The 16,055-nt window shown below is 45.7% G+C and overlaps 1 protein-coding gene across 2 annotated transcripts in view; it reads right to left on the bottom strand.

Annotated features, from left to right (window-relative positions):
* dnah6 (dynein, axonemal, heavy chain 6) overlaps positions 1 to 16,055 on the bottom strand; it is a 669,683-nt gene that overhangs the window by 636,126 nt on the left and 17,502 nt on the right. The gene's annotated exons all lie outside the window — the stretch shown is intronic.

Below are 16,055 nucleotides of genomic sequence, written 5' to 3' on the forward strand. Positions count from 1 at the left end.
AAGTATAATATTCCTAATAGTTTCAAAATTATTTGAAAGAATTTGTATTTATATAGCACCTTTCACATTCTCAGGCCATTGCAAAGTGCTTCACAGCGAATGAATTACTTTTGGCTTGTAGTTAATGTTGTTTTGTAGGCAAACGGAGCAGACAATTTCTACGGAGCTAGGCCCCACATATCAGAATGAGATAACTGACCAGTTATTCTGTTTTTGGAGGTGTTGATTGAGAGATAAATGTTGGTTAAGACTGGAAGAACACCCCTACTCTTCTACAAATAGTGTTGTGGGATCTTTTGGGCTAGACTTTTCCACTCAGATCGCTAGCGCCCAAAAAATGGGCGATGTTCCAGCCTTGGCGATGTGTCAGCCTTCATGATCGCCCAGTTTTGAGTCCATTACTTTCAGCTCAGCGATGCAAAATGGGACTCAGCGATGTGGAAGGCGAAGCTTCCCTAGCAACGGTCTTCTGCGCATGCGTTTCGGGAGGTCGGGGTCATCCACACATGCGCAGGGGGGGGGGGGGAAAGGAGAGAGAGAGAGAGAGAGAGAGATAGAGAGACAGAGAGACTTGTGGAGTGATTGAATTAGAGAATTAGAGATAAAAGAACCAGAGATATAATTACATATAATTGATACAATTAAAAAATGTCATCTTCTAACGTAAGTCTCCATGATGTGGTGGACGCAAGGAAAAGGGCTAAGCTTTTTAGCGATGAGGCCAACGAGGCCCTAGTTTAGGAAGTGCACTCCCGGTGGGCCCAATTAACCTGGAGTGGTCGTGGGAAACCCCCACCCCAGGCGTATCGGAAAATCTGGTCTCGTCGACTTCCCATTTGGCGAGTGGGTCCGACTAGTGCCAGAAGCGCTGGAACAGCCTGGTTGCTTCGGCAAGAGTAGGTATAGATTTTATATTGTAATGATGCAAATTGTAATTATAATAAAAAATCTCCTGGATTGAATTTAAGCTTGTTATTCTTACATATATTACATATATTCCCTGCTAAGTTCTGGACAGGGCTATGAATCTGCGCCCTTTTTAAGTCTCTCTGGCTGCTGTCACTTACACAGTGACCCAGCATTGACTGGAGGAGAACTGCCATTGCTCACTGTCTGCCCTGGGACATTTTGGGATATTAGCTCCTGTCATTGCCGAGTTCACCAGCTATCCTGATTCCCACCACCCCCGGGGGTCCTTCAATGGTGAATGTAGTCGAGAGAGATGTTTGCGTCAAGCATTAGATGTTAAACACGATCTTTGTTATAACCATGCATCAATTGTGGATAAAAACCCTATTAGCATATAACGTGGCGAATGCTGTCTTTCCATGATAGTACCTACCCAATGAGCTTATGCCATGATCTTTTCACATTTGCAGAAGAAGTTAGCAAAGAATCGCTCAGAGTGCAGGCGAACTCCGGAGGGGGCCCTGCCCAGCTAACCGAGTTGGAGGAACACGCTGTGTCACTGGTCGGGGGCCACACTCGTTCAGCCACCCATGGTGAGGCAGAGCCCTCGCTTCCGTCACATGAGTAATGCGTCAAGCAGTGTTAAAGTAATGTAACATCATTTCATTATAATATATGAATGATGTCATGTTATGCATGCAGCTATCCCGATTCCCATGCCGCCTCTGTGCTACTCTCAGGTTGACAACACAAGAGAGAAGTGCAGGAGCAGGTGATCTGGCCATCTGTCCCCTTCTCTATCTGCTCCCCATAAACCTTCACTCCCTTATCATTCTGTCTTTCTCTGACTGATCCAGCCTCCAGAGCTCCCTGGGTCACTAAATTTCAACTCGGATTTACCATATGTACTACAGTGTGATGCGTTATGTAATGTCTCTTGGTCTCATTTATTGTAGTAGTGCTGCGCCTCATTCGTATACCAGCACAGAACAGTGCAAGAATGCGTACACTTCTGTTCTAATAAGCTCAATTGTGTTTTGCAGGTCCACCAATACCCATGCGCAGCAAGGCGGAGGCGCAACCGGAACACCTCCCCCTCCAGATGCAGGTGGTCATCACCACGGGAGGAGGAGTAAGAGACCACCAACCCTGAGGAGGACGTCGATGTTATGGAAACCCAGGAGGATGCCCCTAGCATCCCCCTACCGGTCATTGATGTACCTGTGGGACCTGCGGCCACAACATCGGTTTCGACAGAAGTAGTAGCGGGACCAAGCGGCGTGCAGCCGGCAACGCCAAGGCACATCTTAGTGCTCACGTCGACCTCACGGAGGTAGGGTCAGCGAGGTCAGCACATGCCTCCCCTAGCCGATCGGATCGAGGGCTTGACCAGACTGTGCAAGGAGAGTGTCGTGATTAGTCCCGAGCATCTCCAGGCTTTTGTGGGATTCACGAGGGACACGTCCCAGTCGTGCGTGCGCAATTCGGAGCTTATGTAGCAGATGATCCAGGAGACGCGTGCGACGACCGCCTCAGTCGATGCCTTGCGGCATGCGATGGGTGGCAGGACATGGCACAGAACCCCGAGGTGCCGTCAGTCGACATACCACCAGCACCAGCACACAGGCGAATCAGGAGGAAGCACTTCCTTCTGATTCAGAAGGCACTTTCCCTCCAACACCACCCCACCCTCCGGCCCCAAACAGGCGATCGCGCCATCACCCCACCACGGCAGGAAGTCTTGCCGTTGTTTGCTACACACCAGCTTTGCCTCGGTACACGGGGACCAAAACGGGTGGATGGGGCTAAGACACGGGGGTGGGTGCAGGACCTGGAGGGAAACATGGCCGCAGGTAGGGAGGGGGTGCTTTATTGTTTTTTATATTGTTGATAGTTGTTGTTTTTATTGTTGTATCACTGTTGGTGTGTGGGTGTTATTTTAAAAGTTAATATATTTTGTTAATATAATTTTTTTAATTATTTCATTTTACAATTATTGTGCAATGTCTTCTAATAACGTAAGTTAAGGTAAAACTATCAACTGTTGTAAAACAATGGCCAGACTAGACCAGGCAAGTATGAAATGTAACTCAAAGCAAACACAAGTGTTGTCTTTCCGTAACCGTAAGTGTAACTGTTCCCAATGTAAGTTCATGCAAAGCGTTCATTTATGAGCTGCTGGCGCAACTGCTTTGTAGCATCGTAACTCCCATGGGGTTTTGCAGTCTTGAGGGGGGTGGGACCATGGATTCATCACCAGGCTGATTGTCCTCCCCAAGGTCCTCACCAGCCTCCTCCTCCTCGTCTGCCTCTTCCATCTCCACTTTCTCCTGGAGGTGGACTGGCAGCCCCATCTGGCAATTGTTGTCCTCTCCTTATAGCTAGGTTATGCAACATACTACAATAAACTCAGCAACCTGGTCAGTGTGGTATTGTAGGCTGCCTCCAGAGTGGTCCAGGCATCTGAAGCACTGCTTCAGCACTCAATTGTCTTTTCAACGATATTGCATGTAGCTTCTCGGCTTCCGTCTGGGGATTACACAGCGGGGTCATGAGCCATCTGTCAAAGCCATATCCTTTATCCCCCAGCATCCAACCATGACCTTCTGCATGATTGTCAAACAGGTAAGAGACAGCGCTCTCATGCAGGATGTGCGCATCATGGATGCTGCCTGGAAATTTAGCATTAACTGCCATGATTATTTGATTGTGGTCGACAACGAGCTGCACATTCAGGGAGTGGAATCCCTTTCAGTTACGAAACACCACTGCGCTCTGCAAAGGTGCTTTCAGGGCAATGTGCGCGCAGTCTATTGCTCCCTGCACCTTGGGGAAGTTTGCTATTCGAGAAACCCAAAGCCCTCCTAGTTTGTGCCTCCCTGGTTATAGGGAAGTTTATAAAATCCATCCTGCGAGCGTAAAGGGCTTCAGTCACCTGTCGAATGGAGCAGTGTCGAATGGAGCAGTGTGTGGCGTGCTGAGAGATACCACAGATGTCGCCAGCTGAAACCTGAAAGGAGCCAGATGCATAGAAGGATAGTGCTGTAGTAACCTTTACCTCAATGGGCAGTGCGGTCCTAATGGTGCTGGTAGGCTAAAGATCCCCTTGATGAGCTGGCATATCTCATCGATGACCTCTTTGCGGAAGCGCAGTCTCCTAAGGCACGTTTTATCAGACAAGTTGAGGTAAGATTGCTTTTCCCTGTAAGTTCGTTGGCTGTAAGTTCTCCTCTTCCGCCTCCATATTAGTCTTCCACCTCTTCAATTGGGCCCTTCACTGAACCCTTCACTAAACCCAACTTCAGACTCCAGCATGTGAGCATTTACAAGTAATGGTAACGAAGATACAAGCCTCATTCACGATCACTATTATAACTATAAATGACCTTGGTACTAAAATAAATATAAATATAACTATGAATGGATCAATGAGTAACTTAAAGGCCCTTAAATAACTCACAAATTATAAGCCCCTTTAAGCAACCTCATCACTTCTTCCGACTTTCAAAATGGCGTTCGTAGTGTCAAGTTCTGTGAGGAACGGCAAGTAAGAGCAGCATTTCTCCAGCGATGTCCTCGGCAAGCTATTAGCCAGACGATGAGTGGGCGATGTACCGAAAGTTGCGCTGGGTGATGTGTGGGCGATCACCTCGGCGATGTGACACAAAAGTTGGGCCGGCAATTTTCCAGTCCAACATTCCACTTTTTAAGCGAAATGGGCAATTGCCTGCCTTTTTAGGCGATTTTTGGGCACTAGCCCAGCGATGCCAAGTGGAAAGTCTAACCCCAGATGTCCACCTGAATAGACAGATGAGGCCTCAGTTTGACGTCTCTTCTGAAAGAAAGCACATCCAAAACTGCAGAGCTACCTCAGTACCACATTGAAGTGTAACATTAGATTATGCACTCAAGTCCCAGGAAACAGGCTGCACTATAGTTCAGATGTGTATGGTTGTAAGTAATTAATTTAAAAAGTGTAAACTAAATTAAAGCGTATCAATTATTTTCTGTTAATTGTTATCAGAATGATTGGCAATACTTCATTAATGTGCCTGAAATTCCGATCGAGGTCTTCCCACGGGCAAACGACTGAAAACATTTTTAAAAGATGCGCAACTACTTGTTCCTGCGGCGCCCGCACGAACTTCCAATCCTGAGGCCTTTACTCCTATGCATCGGATCGCGTGCACGTCGGGACATGCGTAGGCCTGGAGCTGGAGTCACATGGCTGTGGGCAGCCAATCAAGGTACAGTATTTTCTCATTCATAATAATGGGAACTCCGCAAGTTGGAGTTTCCATTATTATGAATGAGAAACCTCCCCCAAACACACAAAATATTCATAAAAAATAGAAAAATACACTACATATTTAAGATTCATAAATTAAAGTTCTTATTAAAAAATATATATTTTCCTGACTTTTTTTAAAAAGTTTTTTTAATTATGCCTTAAAATAAACTTACCATTGTGGGGAGGATTTGTAAACAATAAGATGTGTTTTTATAACTTGATTTTAAAATGTTTGTGTATTTTTAAACACTTGCGTCTGTAAAAGTAGACTTTACACCTTTTTCAGGCGCAAGATTTTTGAGGACATTTGCAGGGCAAGATATGCGTAAATATCGGAAATCTTGCCCTGCAAGTGTCCTCGCTCCCGATATGCGTGAGATCTGTCAAGCCAGAAACTAGACAGATCGGAAAAGCTGGTTTTCAGCGCATGCGCATTGTGCGCTGAAAACCGGCTTTTCCGATGCCTTCCCGGGTCCGTAGACACTTCGTACGGACCCAGGACATCGGAATTTCAGCACCATTGTAGTTTAGTGTATAAAATGTGTGTGATACCATGTACTTTTAACTCTCCATTCATTCGCATCTTTATTATCCATTTTCACTTACTTCATTCTGCCAATGTCTGACACATAACGGGGAACAAAGAAATGGCGGACCAATTGAACAAGTACTTTGGTTCGGTATTCACTGAGGAGGACACAAACAACCTTCCGGATATAAAAGGGGTCGGAGGGTCTAGTAAGGAGGAGGAACTGAGGGAAATCCTTATTAGTCGGGAAATTATGCTGGGGAAATTGATGGGATTGAAGGCCGATAAATCCCCAGGGCCTGATGGACTGCATCCCAGAGTACTTAAGGAGGTGGCCTTGGAAATAGTGGATGCATTGACAGTCATTTTCCAACATTCCATTGACTCTGGATCAGTTCCTATGGAGTGGAGGGTAGCCAATGTAACCCCACTTTTTAAAAAAGGAGGGAGAGAGAAAACAGGGAATTATAGACCGGTCAGCCTGACATCGGTAGTGGGTAAAATGATGGAATCAATTATTAAGGATGTCATAGCAGTGCATTTGGAAAGAGGTAATATGATAGGTCCAAGTCAGCATGGATTTGTGAAAGGGAAATCATGCTTGACAAATCTTCTGCAATTTTTTGAGGATGTTTCCAGTAAAGTGGACAAAGGAGAACCAGTTGATGTGGTATATTTGGACTTTCAGAAGGCTTTCGACAAGGTCCCACACAAGAGATTAATGTGCAAAGTTAAAGCACATGGGATTGGGGGTAGTGTGCTGACATGGATTGAGAACTGGTTGTCAGACAGGAAGCAAAGAGTAGGAGTAAATGGGGACTTTTCAGAATGGCAGGCAGTGACTAGTGGGGTACCGCAAGGTTCTGTGCTGGGGCCCCAGCTGTTTACACTGTACATTAATGATTTAGACGAGGGGATTAAATGTAGTATCTCCAAATTTGCGGATGACACTAAGTTGGGTGGCAGTGTGAGCTGCGAGGAGGATACTATGAGGCTGCAGAGCGACTTGGATAGGTTAGGTGAGTGGGCAAATGCATGGCAGATGAAGTATAATGTGGATAAATGTGAGGTTATCCACTTTGGTGGTAAAAACAGAGAGACAGACTATTATCTGAATGGTGACAGATTAGGAAAAGGGGAGGTGCAAAGAGACCTGGGTGTCATGGTACATCAGTCATTGAAGGTTGGCATGCAGGTACAGCAGGCGGTTAAGAAAGCAAATGGCATGTTGGCCTTCATAGCGAGGGGATTTGAGTACAGGGGCAGGGAGGTGTTGCTACAATTGTACAGGGCCTTGGTGAGGCCACACCTGGAGTATTGTGTACAGTTTTGGTCTCCTAACCTGAGGAAGGACATTCTTGCTATTGAGGGAGTGCAGCGAAGGTTCACCAGACTGATTCCCGGGATGGCGGGACTGACCTATCAAGAAAGACTGGATCAACTGGGCTTGTATTCACTGGAGTTCAGAAGAATGAGAGGGGACCTCATAGAAACGTTTAAAATTCTGACGGGGTTAGACAGGTTAGATGCAGGAAGAATGTTCCCAATGTTGGGGAAGTCCAGAACCAGGGGACACAGTCTAAGGATAAGGGGGAAGCCATTTAGGACCGAGATGAGGAGGAATTTCTTCACCCAGAGAGTGGTGAACCTGTGGAATTCTCTACCACAGAAAGTTGTTGAGGCCAATTCACTAAATATATTCAAAAAGGAGTTAGATGAAGTCCTTACTATTAGGGGAATCAAGGGGTATGGTGAGAAAGCAGGAATGGGGTACTGAAGTTGCATGTTCAGCCATGAACTCATTGAATGGCGGTGCAGGCTAGAAGGGCCGAATGGCCTACTCCTGCACCTATTTTCTATGTTTCTATGTTTTCTATTATAGTAAAAGCTGAATATTCGCAGGAAAAAAATAATCATTATGGCCAAGCGTTTCCTCTTTGGGCGCAATCAGCAATCCAGGCACAAATTGTGGTAATTTTCAGAAGTGATTTTTTTTTTTGCTCATGTTACCACTCAAACTCATTAGCGTATCTTAGAGCGCAATTGTTTTTGCATTATAAAATATTCCTTGATATATTTAAGAGCGGTAACCTGATGCAATTTTAATGGGGGAAAATTGGGGTCAGAGGCTTCCTTCGTACAAACGCCTCTGACCCGAAAAAAATCTACGAAAGTACCTGGTGGTCCCAGTTGGAGGCCTAGATTCACTGCGCAGCACATGGGAAGATGTCTTTCAGGTATGTATGTAAATGCTGGAGTCACGTGGGCCTGGACCACCAATCACTATGCAGTATTCTCATTGATAAAAATAGGAACTCCGTTTGTACGAATTCCCATGACTATCAATAATAACCCCTAAAAACCGACACACAGCAAAATAAATAAATAAATAAAACCCCTCACAGACCTCACAATACCTGAAATAGAAACATAGAAAATAAGAGCAGTAGTAGGCCATTTGGCCCTTCGTGTCTGCACTGCCATTCAATATCATCATGGCTGATCCTTTATCTCAACACCATATTCCCGCTTTTTCCCATACCCCTTGATGCCTTTTGTTTCTCGAAATCTATCTCCCTCTTAAATATATTCAGTGACTTGGCCTCCACAGCCTTCTGTAGTAGAGAATCCCACAGGTTCACCACCTGCTGAGTGAAAACATTTCTCCCCATCTCGATCCTAAATTTCCTACCCCATATCCTGAAACTGTGACCTCTTGTTCTAGACTTCCCAGCCAGGGGAAACATCCTCCCCGTATCCAGTCTATCCAACCCAGTCAGAATTTTATACGTTTCAATGAGATCCCCTATCATTCTTCTAAACTTTAGTGAATACAGGCCTAGTCGACCCAATCTGTCCTCATACGACAGTCCTGCCATCCCAGGAATCAGTCTGGTGAACCTTCGCTGCACTTCCTCTATGGCAAGTATATCCTTTCTTTAGGTAAGGAGACCAAAACTGCACACAATACTCTAGGTGCGGTCTCACCAAGGCCCTGTATAACTGTAGTAAGACATCCTTGCTCCTGTACTCAAATTCTCTTGCAATGAAGGCCAACATACCATTTGCCTTCCTAACTCCTTGCCGCACCTGCATGTTTGCTTTCAATGACTGGTGTTGAACATCGACACTTCCCAAGCCATCACCATTTAAATAATACTTTGTCCTTATGTTTTTCCTTTCAAAGTGGATAACTTCACATTTGTCCACATTATATTGCAATTGCCATGTGTTTGCCCACTCACTCAACCGATCTAAATCGCCTTGCAGCGTCTTTGCATCCTCCTCACAACTCACAATCCCACCTAGTTTTGTGTCGTCAGAAAACTTGGAAATATTACATTTGGTTCCCTCATCCAAATCATTTATATACATTGTGAATAGCTGGGGCCCAAGCACTGATCCCTGTGGTACCCCACTAGTCACTGCCCACCACCCCGAAAAAGACCCATTTTTTCCTACTCTGTTTCCTCAGTTAACCAATTTTCAATCCATGCCAATACATTACCCCAATCCGATGTGCTTTAATTTTGCACACGAACCTCTAATGTGGGATTTGTCAAAGGCCTTCTGAAATTCCAAATACACTACATCCACCGGTTCTCCCTTATCTATTCTATCAGTTACATCGTCAAAAAATTCCAGTAGGTTTGTCAAACATGATTTTTCTTTCATAAATCCATGTTGACTTTGTTTAATCCCATTGATATAATCTCGTTGATATTATCTAAGTGTGATGTTATCATATCCGATAAATGCAACAGCATAGAGTGGCATTTGTGAGTTTGGTAAGTGGGTGAGTTCAGGCAAGTGGGGGTGGCAGGTGCTGTTTTGTCTTGTTTTTCCTACCAGTGCTGACACTAGAGCAGCTGATAAGTAGTGCGAGAGTAGGAGACAGAGGCCCAGAGACCAGCCTGACCAATTGCAGACAAAGATAGAGGGGTGCGAAATCGAGAGGTGACGTCACAGTCAAGCTGGTAAGTGGTTGGCTGTTCGACGGATAAGTATAACTCTCTTTTAGACTGACTTTTAGATTGGTTTAATTGGCAGCGAACTACTAAGTAGCTATTTGGTGTTTAAGTAAATTTTAGTAAGTAAATTAATTTAAGGGTTAAGTCATGGCAGGAGAGCTCAGACCCATGTCATGTTCCTCCTGTGCTATGTGGGAAGTCTGTGTGCGGGAAGTGTGTCCAGCTGCAGCTCCTGACAGACCGCATGACGGCACTGGAGCTGCGGATGGACTCACTCCGGAGCATGCGCGATGCTGAGAATGTTGTGGATAGCACATTCAGTGAGTTGGTCACACCGCAGGTAAGGGTTAGGGCAGATAGTGAATGGGTGAACAAGAGACAAGGCAAGAGCAGGAAGGTAGTGCAGGAGTCCCCTGCGGTCATCTCCCTCCAAAACAGATATACCGTTTTGGATACTGTTGGGGGAGATGACTTATCAGAGGAAGGCACCAGCAGCCAGGTTCATGGCACCGTGGGTGGCTCTGCTGCACAGAAGGGTGGGAAAAAGAGTGGGAGAGCTAATAGTGATAGGGGACTCTATTGTAAGGGGAATAGATAGGAGTTTCTGTGGCGCAACCGAGACTCCAGGATGGTATGTTGCCTCCCTGGTGCAAGGGTCAAGGATGTCTCAGAGCGGCTGCAGGGCATTCTGGAGAGGGAGGGTGAACAGCCAGTTGTCGTGGTACATGTAGGTACCAACGATATAGGTAAGAAGCGGGAAGAGGTCCTACAAGCTGAATTTAGGGAGCTAGGAGTTAAATTAAAAAGTAAGACCTCAAAGGTAGTAATCTCTGGATAGCTATCAGTGCCACGTGCTAATCAGAGTAAAGGGAGCAGGATAGTTAGAATAAATACGTGGCTTGAGCAGTGGTGCAAGAGGGAGGGATTCAAATTCCTGGGACATTGGAACCAGTTCTGGGGGAAGTGGGACCTGTACAAAAGGGACGGTCTGCACTTGGGCAGGACTGGAACTGATGTCCTCGGGGTAACATTTGCTAATGCAGTTCGGGAGTGCTTAAACTAATATGGCAGGGGGATGGGAACCTATGCAGCGAGATAGGGCGAAGTAATATGGAGTCAGAAACAGATGGTAGAAAGGTAAAAAGCAATAGTGGAACGCCAAGTAAACAAAGGCAAGAAATAAAAAGGGCCACACTACATCATAATTCTAAAAAGACAAAGGGTATTAAAAACTAAGCCTAAAGGCTTTGTGTCTTAATGCAAGGAGTATCCATAATAAAGTAGATGAATTAACTGTGCAAATAGATGTTAACAGATATGATGTGATTGGGATTACAGAGACGTGGCACCAGGATGATCAGGGCTGGGAACTCAACATCCATGGGTATTCAACATTCAGGAAGGATAGAATAAAAGGAAAAGGAGGTGGGGTAGCATTGCTGGTTAAAGAAGAGATTAATGCAATAGTTAGGAAGGACATTAGCTTGGATGATGTGGAATCTATATGGGGTTGAGCTGCAGAACACCAAAGGGCAAAAAACATTAGTGGGAGTTGTGTACTGACCTCCAAACAGTAGTAGTGATGTTGGGGAGGGCATCAAACAGGAAATTAGGGGTGCATGCAATAAAGGTGCAGCAATTATCATGGGTGACTTTAATATGCATATAGATTGGGCGAACCAAACTGGAAGCAATACAGTGGTGGAGGATTTCCTGGAGTGCATAAGGGATGGTTTTCTAGACCAATATGGCGAGGAACCAACTAGGGGGGAGGCCATCTTTGACTGGGTGTTATGTAATGAGAGAGGATTAATTAGCAATCTCGTTGTGCGAAGCCCCTTGGGAAAGAGTGACCATAATATGGTGGAATTCTACATTAAGATGGAGAATGAAACAGTTAATTCAGAGACCATGATCCAGAACTTAAAGAAGGGTAACTTTGAAGGTATGAGGCATGAATTGGCTAGGATAGATTGGCGAATGATACTCAAGGGGTTGACTGTGGATGGGCAATGGCAGACATTTAGAGACCGCATGGATGAACTCCAACAATTGTACATCCCTGTCTGGCGTAAAAATAAAAAAAGGGAAGGTGGCTCAACCGTGGCTATCAAGGGAAATCAGGGATAGCATTAAAGCCAAGGAAGTGGCATACAAATTGGCCAGAAATAGCAGTGAACTCAGGGACTGGGAGAAATTTAGAACTCAGCAGAGGAGAACAAAGGGTTTGATTAGGGCAGAGAAAATAGAGTACGAGAGGAAGCTTGCAAAGAACATTAAGACGGACTGCAAAAGTTTCTATAGATATGTAAAGAGAAAAAGGTTAGTAAAGACAAACGTAGGTCCTCTGCAGTCAGAATCAGGGGAAGTCGTAACGGGGAACAAAGAAATGGCAGACCAATTGAACAAATACTTCGGTTCGGTATTCACTAAGGAGGACACAAACAATCTTCCGGATATAAAAGGGGTCAAGAGGGTCTATTCAGTAGGAGGAACTGAGGGAAATCCTTATTAGTCGCGAAATTGTGTTGGGGAAATTGATGGGATTGAAGGCCAATAAATCCCCAGGGCCTGATGGACTGCATCCCAGAGTAGTAAAGGAGGTAGCCTTGGAAATAGCGGATGCATTGACAGTCATTTTCCAACATTCCATTGACTCTGGATCAGTTCCTATGGAGTGGAGGGTAGCCAATGTAACCCCACTTTTTAAAAAAGGAGGCAGAGAGAAAACAGGGAATTATAGACCGGTTAGCCTGACATCGGTAGTGGGTAAAATGATGGTATCAATTATTAAGGATGTCATAGCAGCGCATTTGGAAAGAGGTGATATGATAGGTCCAAGTCAGCATGGATTTGTGAAAGGGAAATCATGCTTGACAAATCTTCTGCAATTTTTTGAGGAAGTTTCCAGTAGAGTGGACAAGAGAGAACCAGTTGATGTGATGTATTTGGACTTTCAGAAGGCTTTCGACAAGGTCCCACACAAGAGATTAATGTGCAAAGTTAAAGCACATGGGATTGGGGGTAGGGTGCTGACATGGATTGAGAACTGGGTGGCAGACAGGAAGCAAAGAGTAGGAGTAAATGGGTACTTTTCAGAATGGCAGGCAGTGACTAGTGGGGTACCACAAGGTTCTGTGCTGGGGCCCCAGCTGTTTACATTGTACATTAATGATTTAGACAAGGGGATTAAATGTAGTATCTCCAAATTTGCGGATGACACGAAGTTGGGTGGCAGCGTGAGCTGTGAGGATGATGCTATGAGGCTGCAGAGTGACTTGGATAGGTTAGGTGAGTGGGCAAATGCATGGCAGATGAAGTATAATGTGGATAAATGTAAGGTTATCCACTTTGGTGATAAAAACAGAAAGAGACTATTATCTGAATGGTGACAGATTAGGAAAAGGGGAGGTGCAACGAGACCTGGGTGTCATGGTACATCAGTCATTGAAGGTTGGCATGCAGGTACAGCAGGCGGTTAAGAAAGCAAATGGCATGTTGGCCTTCATAGCGAGGGGATTTGAGTACAGGGGCAGGGAGGTGTTACTACAGTGGTACAGGGCCTTGGTAAGGCCACACCTGGAGTATTGTGTGCAGTTTTGGTCTCCTAACTTGAGGAAGGACATTCTTGCTATTGAGGGAGTGCAGCGAAGGTTCACCAGACTGATTCCCGGGATGGCGGGACTGACCTATCAAGAAAGACTGGATCAACTGGGCTTGTATTCACTGGAGTTCAGAAGAATGAGAGGGGATCTCATAGAAACGTTTAAAATTCTGACGGGTTTAGAGTGGTTAGATGCAGGAAGAATGTTCCCAATGTTGGGGAAGTCCAGAACCAGGGGTCACAGTCTAAGGATAAGGAGTAAGCCATTTAGGACCGAGATGAGGAGAAACCTCTTCACCCAGAGAGTGGTGAACCTGTGGAATTCTCTACCACAGAAAGTTGTTGAGGCCAATTCACTAAATATATTCAAAAAGGAGCTAGATGTCATCCTTACTACTTGGGGGATCAAGGGATATGGCGAGAAAGCAGGAATGGAGTACTGAAGTTGCATATTCAGCCATGAACTCATTGAATGGCGGTGCAGGCTCGAAGGGCCGAATGGCCTACTCCTGCACCTATTTTCTATGTTTCTATGGGCTTAAGTTTCCACATGATTTGCACCTGATTTTTAGGAGCAACTGGTGGAGAATGGACTATCTTAGAAATCGCAATTCTCGACATTTTTTTTTCTGCAGTTCTGGTCAGGTAGAACAGTTCTACTTTGGAACAGAATTTTTTCTTCAAAAGGGGGCGTGTCCGGCCACTGACGCCTGATTTCAAAGTTTCCACAGTGAAAACGTACTCCAAACTAAAGTAGAATGGAGCAAGTGAAGATTTTTGTAGAACTGAAAAAACCTGTTCTACACATTAAAAAAATCAGGCGCAGGTTACAAATTTGGCGTCCAGAACGAAGTGGGGGGGGGGGAAGGGAAATCATTAAATTCTACAATAAATCCTTATTTATACTTCTACAAATATTATACAAATAAATCCAACCTGAATAAACATTTATAAGCAAAGAAAAGATTAAATAAACCATCTTCCCACCTGTGTGAAAGTGCTTCAGCCACGGAGAATGCTGCAGTCAGCCTCACAAGTTGAGGCACCCGTTCGTTCCCGCCGCGGGGGGGGGGGGGGGGGGGGTGCGGGAGGAGGCGCCCGTTCGTTCCCGCGGGGGTGGGGGGGGTGCGGGAGGAGGTGCCCGTTCGTTCCCGCGGGGGGGGGGGGGGGGCGCGGGTGAGGAAGCGCCCGTTCGTTCCCGCTGGGGGGGAGGGGGGGGGGGGGAGGCGCCCGTTCGATCCCGCTGGGGTGGGGGGGGAGGAGGCGCCCGTTCGTTCCCGCGGGGGTGGGGAAGGAGACAGTGAGAAGGCTGCAAGAAGCCTCAGTGCTGATGGCAATGTGCTTTTATTAAAAAATGTTCAAAAATTAAACAGCTACAAAGAACTACAAAAATGGCCGAGTGCCAATGTTTCCTTTACACTGCATGTGCGCGAACGCTCCAACACGCACGCGCAGCGTTGCCGGCAGGAAAAAAACTAATTTAAATGGTACCCGCCCCCTCCCACTTACAAAATCGGCGCAAGTGTAGGCTCTGCCCCCCTGGGCGCCGCGCCAAACAGACAAGGAGCTGCAAAGCGCTCCAGAATCACGCGTTTTTTTTCCGGCGCCGTTTTAGGCGCGAAAAACAGGCGCCCAGCTCGGAGGGGCGCCCGTTTTTTATCGTGTGGAAACTTGGGCCCTATGTCATTGGTACCTACATGTACCACGACAACTGGATCCTCCCCCTCCAAGTTCTTCTCCAGCCCGGAGGAGATGTCCTTTACCTTGACACTAGGTAGGCAACACAGCCTTCGGGCCACATGCTCTTGGCTGCAGAGAACCCCATCTATCCCCCTAACTGTATTGTCCCCTACTACAACCACCTATCTTTTTACTCACCCCACTTGAATGGCTTTCTGCACCACGGTGTTCATTCACCCCACAGTCTGCACACTTGCCCTCAAGGGTTGCAAGAATCTCAAATCTATTGGACAAGTGCAGGGACTGAGGCTCCTGCAATACTACATCCTGGATCCCCTTAACTGCTTCACTCGCAGTCACACCCTCCTGTCCCTGACCACGTGTCAATTCTAAAGTATTTAATCTAGAGGATGTGGCTACCTCCTGGAGCAAAAGGTCCAGGTAACTTTCTCCCGCTCTGATATCTCGCAATGTCTGCAGCTCGGACTCCAGCTCCTCAACTCTGAGCCGAAGTTTGTCAAGCCGCAGACACTTACCGCAGATGTAGTCACCCTGGACCAAAACGTCCAGAAGCTCCCACATATTGCAGCAGCAACACATTTCCTGTTTTCACATTATTTTATTTAATTAATTAGTTTAGCGTTAATCAAGTATTTACCCTATATAGTATATTAAATTAATTAAACAAATAAAGGTTAGTTTTTAGTATTTAGTTATATGCTATGTGTTAATTTAAAAAAAAAACTTAGCCCACAATCACTACCAATCACTTACCTTCCTTACCTGTGATGTTATACGGCAGAGTTCAACTCACCCGGAGCCATGCAATCTCCTGGGAGAGGCAAAAAAACAGCTATCTATCCCTTCGCCTTTCTCTCTCATTAATCTGTCGGAAGTCCGGTGAAAACAAGCCAAAAAATCCACTGGAACTGCGCATGCGCAACTACTTTATGTCATTGGCAGCAGTCGCGTCCTTTAATAAATAACAATAACTTTTATTTATATAGCTTCACAGCAGTGCTAACAAGACAAAACAGATAAATTAGATACCGAGCCACAAAAGAAGAAATT

Source organism: Pristiophorus japonicus, chromosome 1 (genome assembly GCF_044704955.1).
Source record: "Pristiophorus japonicus isolate sPriJap1 chromosome 1, sPriJap1.hap1, whole genome shotgun sequence".
In the NCBI taxonomy this organism is placed as follows: Eukaryota; Metazoa; Chordata; class Chondrichthyes; family Pristiophoridae; genus Pristiophorus; species Pristiophorus japonicus.